Genomic DNA, 8781 nt, shown 5'->3' on the forward strand with positions numbered 1-8781 from the left:
TTTGAGAGCATACACGTACCTGCGTCGCACCAAGCATTGTTCCCCATGAAACATCCTCCCCCACCTTTACTTTTCCCAGAGAGGTCTTTAGACCTGTCCGCTCCGAACACAGAGAACCCGATGGGTTCGAAGGCTTGGTCTGGTATCTCCTCCGACAGCCAGGTTTCGGTGAAGCATAAGATGTTACAGTGCTTTGTTTCCCGTTGGTAGAAGGTTCTAGCTCTCAGCTCGCACAGCATCTTGTCCAGGGACCGTACGTTGGCCAGGAGTATGCGAGGAAGCGGTGGCCGATTTGTGTACTGTTTTAACCTAAGCAAGATGCCAGCTCTTCTTCCTTGCCTCTGGCAATGCTTCCTTGGTAATGCCAGTGAGGTGAATGAACCTCCTGTGGTCCATGCGAGCAGAGGGGGTCCTAGTGGAAGAAAGGCGGCACATTATGACTGAATGCCGTCTTTCCGGTGTTCAAAAGAGTCATTCGATCATACCTGATGTGACTTCCAGCTTCTTGTAAGAGAGGTGCAGAAAGGAGTAGAGAGATGAGCAGAAAATTGCAATGCCGATTTGGAGTATACAACACAGCTGCCGTCCACGGCACCATCGTGAAGCGCTATTCTGTATTAGGAATTTGCTGTGGTATGTTGATGCAACAAGCAACAAAAACAACATTCAACATTTGCAAAGAATAAAGAATTACAGCTAATAAAGATAAATAATTATAAAAATTAAAGTTGGAGGTTAAGGTATGGATATGGATTAAAATGTGCACAAAAAACATAAATAGCAGCATGTATTTATAATAGGATTATAACAAGTGGTTTAAAGTACTTAAGGTGCACTGCTCGGATGGGAAACAGAGGGGGCTGGGGGTATTTAGAATGGTTGATCAGAATGACTGCTGGGGGGAGGGAAGAAATTTAAGATGACGTGACAATTTTGTTTTAATAGCCCTATGGTGCTTTCCATAAGGAAGCTTTCAATACAGATGACAATGGGCCCAGCACTGGCCCTTGGGAGATGCCATTAGTCATGGGTCACAATAATCTGCTGGTCATTGTTCACTGGAGCTGAGCCTGTGGCAGACTGTGCACCATTCAACACTGATCGTCATGTGGGAGAAGTCAGTTGACTCGCCTTTATGTGCACCCACGGTGCCTGCAGTAGAACCAGGCCTCTCAGTTCTGACCACTTGGCCTTCATGATCATGAACTTGCTGCTAGCTGCATCATTACAGGAAGGATGTGGAAGCTTTAGAGAGGGTGCAAAGGCGATTTACCAGGATGCTGCCTGGATTAGAGTTTGTGTTTTCTCAGGAAAGGTTGAGTGAGCTAGGACTTGTATCTTTGGAGCAAAAGAGGATGCGATGGGATAGATTATAAGAAACATAGATAGAATGGAGAGCCAGCACCTTTTTCCCCAAGGCAGAAATGGCTAATCCAAACGGACATACTACTAAAGTGATTGGAAGAAAGTATAGAGAGCCCGTCAGAAGTAGTTTTTTTTCACAGAGAGTAATCGGTACACGAAATGCGTTGCTAGGCGTGATGGTAGTGACAGATTCATTAGGGACATTTATGAGACTCTTAGATACATGGATGAAAGAAAATTGAAGGACTATGCTGGAAGGAAGGGTTATATTGATCTTCTTCTGTAGCCCATCACCCTTACTGGGGCGTAGGCCACTGACAGCAGCTCACCAGAGTCCTTTGTCCTGGGCCGAAGGTTGGTTGGCCCACGTTCACCACATAAGTTCACACATACTCCAGGCAAAGGTCATTCTTCTCCCAGGAATGAGGACTTTGGAGCTTCTGTTGGCATTTCTGTAGCTCTGAGATTTTATGGGATGGCATTGCTGGCCCCAGGCCCAACCCTCCTCCTTTTGCAAACAGGCTTGGGACCATCTACGGTTGAGTTTTAGATTGATCTTTTAGTATGTTGGTCAGTCCAACATTGTGGGCTGAAGGGCTTGTCCCTATTCTATATTCTATGTTCTATTATGGTCGAGCTGGTTACCTGTGTCCAACACGGCTATGTTCCTAGTATCCTGCAAGCCAGTCTTTATTTTTCAGTAGAAAGTGATCATCACGGTGAGGAAATAAGAAGATGGCTTAATTTCATAAGGTCTCGTGCTTGTGCGTGGGAGAGAAGGCAATGCAGTTCAACATTACATATTTGACAATGAAAAGATTAGCCACGAGGCCACTTCCAACTAAATTGCCTCGGTATCTTTGTTTCCATCAAGAACAATCAACAAAGGTGATTTACTGGATCAACTTAATGGGGATCAAAGAGACACATTAAGCTAACTTAGATCTAATTTTGTACAATAACAAAGGATTATTTAACAAGCTAAAAGATCAGCCCATGTACTTGGGATACTCAGAATCACAATCACCATTGAGAGCATCCTGACTGGCTATGTCAGTGCATGGTATGGGAATTGCACCAACCTTGATCGCTGGGCACTGTAGAGAGCGGTACGGACAGCCCAGACCATCTGTCTTCCTCATGAACCTCACTGAGGACATTTACAGCAGCAGATGCATAAAGGAGCCCTGGAAAATCATTGGGGACACCAGTCACCCCAACCATAAACTGTTCCATTAGACTTATAAATTCACATGTCTGTACACTGCAATGGAGTCAAGATGCAAGGATTTTTACTCCCTCACATTGTGGGATGGATGGAAGATTTAAATAAATAAATTCAAATTAAAATAAATACATGTAAATATATATGATCCTGTATCAATGATTTGGATGAGAATGCCCAGTGTATCATTAGCAAGTTTGCAGATGACACCGAAATAGGTGGTGCCTCAGAGAGTGAAGATGGTTGTCAGGATTTACAGAGGAATCTTGATCAGCTGGCTAAGTGGGATGAGGAATGGCAATTGGAGTTTAATTCAGATAAGTGTAAGGAAAGACAAAAGCGGGTAGAACTTTCACAGTAAATGGAAGGACCCTGAGGGATGTTGTAGAACAGAAGGACCGAGGAGAACAAGTACATAGTTCCTTCTGAAAGTGCTGTCACAGGTAGGCAGGTAGACCTCTCGATGTGTCAGGAAGTTATGTTGCAGCTTTATAAATCTCTAGTTCAGCTGCATTTAGAATACTGCATACAGACCTGGTTGCCCCATTATAAGAATGTTGAGGCTTTGGAGAGGGTGCAGAAGAGGTTTACCAGGGGGTGCTGCTTGGTTAGAGGGCATTTGCTGTCATGAGTGATTGGACAAACCTGGGTTGTTTTTTTCTGCAGCAGTGGAGGCTGAGGGGAGGCTTAATAGAGGTCTATGATATAGCTGGGACTTAGAGGTCAAGCAGATTATGAGAGGCATAGATAGAGTGGACAGACAATATCTCCCCCCCCCCGGAGTTAAAATATCTAATGCCAGAGGGCATGCTTTTAAGGTGAGAACAGGTCATTTCAAAGGAGGTATGAGGGTCAAATTGTTTGCACAGAGAGTGGTAGGTGGCTGTAATTTTCTGCCTGTGGTGGTGGTAGAGGCAGGTACATTGTAGACTTTTAACAGACATTTAGATAAGCACATAAATGTGAGGAAAATGAAAGAATATGGACAGTGTGTAGGCATAAGAGATTAGTTCAGTTGGTCATTTGATTGGTAATTTAATTGGTGTGGTAAAACATTGCAGGCCAAAGGGCCGGTTCCTGTACTGTTCTATGCTCTGTGGTCTATGAGCCAAGGGTGGAGAAATAGGACTAGCTTAGATTGAACTATTGGCTGGCATGGACCTGTTGGGCTGAATGGCCTGCTCCTGTACTGTATGACTCTGTGGTTCTCTAACTAAGCTGTAAATTACGAGCGTACGTTTGCTCAGACAGGCCAGCCCATAATTTTTCTCAAGCATGCAGTCAACATAAATAGGACTCCAAAAGGATGCACTTGTTAGGAGCAGTGAGGTATGATATAAAAATATAGCTGAGAACAAGCTGTAATGCTGTTAATGAATATGTGTGGATCATCTGCTTCCATCTGTCACCCATGTGCTCATGCTACTGGGAATGAGAGCGCGGCTGAGGGAGGGAGAGCACAGTCTCATCCCTTTTTAAAACAGCCATCAAATGAGTGCCCGAAGGGGGGCAGGGTCTGGACCACTGGGCTCTCTTCTGTGGAAGGTATGACCTGTACAAAAATGTCAGGCTATAAATGAACCCGAGGGGCACCAATATCCTTGTGGATATTTGCTAGAGCAGTTGGGGAGGGTTTAAACTAATCTGGCGGGGAGGGGGGGGGGGTGACCTACCGATGCTCACCACTAAAATCGAGGTGAGAAGACAGCAACTAGCGGGGCACCGTCTACACCACCCCGAGCTACCTGCCAGCCTAGTCATCACCGCACCGGTAACAGGAGATCGTTTCGTGGCCCGTGGAGGGGTTCAGCGCGGTGCTGGTCGGACCTGTCTCACGGGCTCCTGCTGGCCAGTTTCCTTCTCTGCCTCGGTGACACAAGCCCGTGCGGGGCGATGCTGGAACACCTTGGGGGCTAAAATTGCTTCTTCCCTCTCCGCCTCGGCCAGCGATGATGGTAATGTCAGGCGAACGTTCTGCCGAAGGCGCTCGGCGTCAGCGCCTTTACAAAGACGTGGAGGGCGAGCTCTGGGAGGAACTGGGGGTAGCTATGCCGAGCTCAGCTGCTAATACCCCCAGGCTTTCTCTCATGAGGCGCCATCTGCTGGCATAGTTCTTCCCCAATTGCCTCCGCCCACGGCCTCTGCTCGAAACGCCGCTCCAGCGCCGCTGCGAGGGCCCCGTGGCCACGCTGCTCCGCCGGCGTTAGGTGGAGGCGGGCCCATAGGGCATCTCCCTCCAGTGCCAGGGCAAGGTGCACCAGAAGAAATGGCTCATAGAGCGAAGCCGCCTGTGCGTGTGCGTGTATTTGTTTAACGTGTACTTGATGTTGCACTCCAAGAAGCACACGATACTTCACAAATCAACCAACTGATTCCAATGGCATGGAAACCACGACGATTGGAGCTGATGGATTTGTTGCAGCCTTCATTCGCCTTCACAGCCGTTGAGTTCAAAATAACTTCATCCGCCTGTCCACCATTGAGGTCTTGGTTGGATTGTTCTTTGTCAGGGACCTCACCCTCGACCCTACCGCCATGGGTGACCCTACCAGGAGCTTAGCTCCAGATGGCATTGCTCTTGGGATCACAGGACCACACAAGCTTCTCCACCGCGGCAAGGTGACAATCCACGGAGAAGGTGCACCACCGGCAAGTTTGACCCTAATGCGCCAGGTAAGGCTCCAGACGGCTGGTACCGTCGTATCTGGGGAGGTTCAGTGTGGACCTTGCGGCGCTAATCGTCGAGACCCTTTGATCTTCCTCTTGCCCCGGCGGCGTCTGCCGTGGTGCCTATCTTCCATTGGCTACGGCGTCTTGGTTTCTCCGGTGCGGGTCACTACGGAAGCGAGTGATGCGCTCCACACTCTGTCCCCCGGATTGGGGAGCCTGGGTACGCCCGCTCCGTCGGGGCTCCCTGGGAAGGCACGATACTCGGTCCCCAGGTCCTCCCTCCGGGTCTTGTCTTCATGAGCCTGGCCCGGGGGTGGCATACTGCTCGGTCCCTCGGCTTATTCCCCGGGTCTTAAGGCCCTCTATGCGACATCGTAGTTCTTTAATCTTGTCGTCATTCTCGGAACCCACTCTTGACACCAATGTAGCGAATATTCAGTTCACGATGACAGACGGGAAAGCTCGTTAAGCTCAACTATTTTATTGTAAACAAAAAAAAAATCACCGGGTGCCATAACCCAGAGAGAGAACCCATTCAATCACATACAGACGGGCAGGTGATGATCACATACCCCGGTTACTGTCAGAGTGACCCACCAGCACACAAGTATAACCCGAGCTAAAATGTAACAATAAATTAACTTGAACATCCCACGACAGCCTTTCCACACAAGAACTATAAACAGCGTTGGTCATTAGAAATGCAGGGGCAGTCTGTCGACCCCCAGAGCGTCACCATATTTATTTTTAGCGATACAGCTCAGAGTAGACCCTTCTGAGCTACTGAGCCAAGCTGCCCCCGCAACCCCCGACAAACCCGATTAACCCTAACCTAATTGCGGGACAACTTACAATGACCGATTAACCTACCCTGTATGTCTTCGGACGACGGGGGGAAACCGGAGGCCCTGGAGAAAACCCACGCATCCCACGGGGAGATCGGACATAGACTCCTCACAAGACAGCACCAGAAATGAACTCTGAAACGCCCGAGGCGAGCTGTGATAGCGTTGTACTAACACCTACGCTAATGTGGGGTCCTGCGGTTTGAGAGGGAGAAGATAAAGTCAGGCACGAGAGAGCATCTGGCCAAAGTTGTCTGTGAGGGGGACACTATCAGGAATGATAGCAGAACAGCAATGGCTGGAGTTTCTGGGGGGCAATTTGGAAGGTGCAGAATAGATACATGGCAAAGATAAAGGGAGGATGAGGCAACAATAGCTGACAAGGGAAGTGAAAGACAGCATAAAAGCAAAAGAGAAGGCATATAATATAGCACAAATTAGAGGGAAGTTAGAGGATTGGGAAGCTTTCAAAATGAACAGAAGGCAACTGAAAAAGCAATAAGGAAAGGTGAAATATGAAGGTAAGTTGGTCAATAATAAAAAAAAGAAGAAAACAAGTTTTTTAAAAGATATATGATGAGCAAAAGAGAGGTAAGAGTGAACATTGGGCTGCTGGAAGATAGTATTGCAGGACAAAGAAATGACAGACAAACTGAATAAGTGTTTTCCCTCAGCGTGGAAGACTAGAAAGTCGAGAGTGTGGGGGGGGCGGGGGGGGGGTAGAAGTGAATGCAGTTGCCATTACTAGGGAGAAAGTGCTTGGAAAGCCGAAAGGTCTGACAGATAGATGAGTCAGCTGGACCAGATGGACTGCACCCCAGGGTTCTGAAAGAGATATCTGCAGAGATTGTGGAGGCAGTAGTAATCATCTTTCAAGAATCACTGGACTCTGGAATGGTACTGGAGGACTGGAAAATTGAAAATGTCACTTCACTCTTTATGAAGGGAGGGAGGCAGAAGAAAGGATATTATGGTTGGGAAGATGTTGCTGTGCATTATTAGGGATGAGGTTTTGGAGTACTTGGAGGAACATCGTAAAATAGCATGGTTTTCTAAAGGGGATTTGCCTGACAAATCTGTGGGATTTTTTTGAGGAAATGACAGGCAGGATAGACAAAGGAGAGTCGGTGGATGTTGTTTACTTGGATTTTCAGAAGGCCTTTGACAAGATAGCATTGTGCTGCCTAACAAGAATAGAGCCCATGATATTACAGGAAAGATACTAGCATGAATAGGACTGACTGGCAGGAGGCAAAGCCTTGGAATAAAGGGGGCCTTATTTTAGTGGGTGACTAGTGGTGTTCCACAGGAGTTGATATTGGGACCATTTCTTTTCATCTTATATGTCAGTAATTTGGATAACAGTATTGAAGACTTTGTGGCCAAATTTCCAGATGATACAAAGATAGATGGAGGGGCTGGTCATTTTGAGGAAGCAGGGAGTTTGCAGAAGGACTTGGACTGATTAGGAGAATGGGCAAAGTAGTGGCAGATAGAATATAGTGCAGGGAAGTGTATGGTTATGCACTTTGGTTGAAAGAATAAAGGCACAAACTTTTCTAAATGCAGAGAAAATTTAAAAATCAGAGGTGCAAAGGGACTTGGGAGTCCTTGTGCAGGATTCTCTAAAGGCTAATTTGCAGGTTGAATCAGTGGAAGGAGGGGAAATTCAATGTTAGTATTCATTTTGAGAGGACTAAAATACAAGGGCAAGGATGTAATGCTGAGTTTTTATAAGGCACTAGGAATATTGTGAGCAGTTTTGGGCCACTTATCTAAGAAAAGATGTGCTGGCATTGGAGAGGGTTCAGAGGAGATTCATGAGAATGATTCCCAGAATGAAAAGGTTAACATATGAGGAGTGTTTCATGGCTGTGGGACTGTACTTTCTGGAGTTTAGAAGAATGATTGAAACCTATCGAATATTGAAAGGCCTAGACAGAGTGGATGTGAAGAGGATGTTTCCTGTAGTGAGTGAGTCTAGGACCAGGGGGCACAGCCTTAGGAAAGAGGGACATCCATTTGGAGCAGAGATAGAACAGCCAAAGGATGGTGAATCTGCGGAATTAACTGCTAAGAATGGCTGTGGATGGCAAGTCTTTGAGTATATTTAAAGCGGAGATTGGTAGGTTCTTGGGAATATTTTATTTTAAAGGACAGTTGGTTATTTTGGTGAGGAGGCTGAGGGATTCAAATGAGGTCTACAAAATAACGATGGACATAGATTGGGTAGACAGTGGGCAGCTTTCCCCGTGGTCGAGAGTACTTGTAGAGAGCGAACAGAAGGCATTTGTTTGAGTAAGGAGTTAAAGGTTTAGAGGGGATCTGAGGAAGACTTTTTCCACCCGGAGGATGGTTGAAGTTTATAATGCTCTGCCCGAGAAGGTTGTGGAAGCAGAAACTCTTGTTGCATTTATGAAGCATCTGGGTTAGCATTTGAAATGCCAAGGGGTAGAAGTCAGATCAAATGATAGTAAACGGCATAAATGTAGACAATTACACAATGATCTGCAGAGATATGGTGAGCTGGAAGGCCTGTTGTTGTACTAAATGTACAAGAACCTTTCAGATATCAGAAAATACAACTTATTTCTACTTACAGTACATAGTGCAGAAAAATGTCCATGTGCATAAGATTAAAATATTGCTAATTAGGAAAATCATGGTCATAGAGAT

Source organism: Mobula hypostoma, chromosome 26, assembly GCF_963921235.1.
Source record: "Mobula hypostoma chromosome 26, sMobHyp1.1, whole genome shotgun sequence".
Lineage (NCBI taxonomy): Eukaryota > Metazoa > Chordata > Chondrichthyes > Myliobatiformes > Myliobatidae > Mobula > Mobula hypostoma.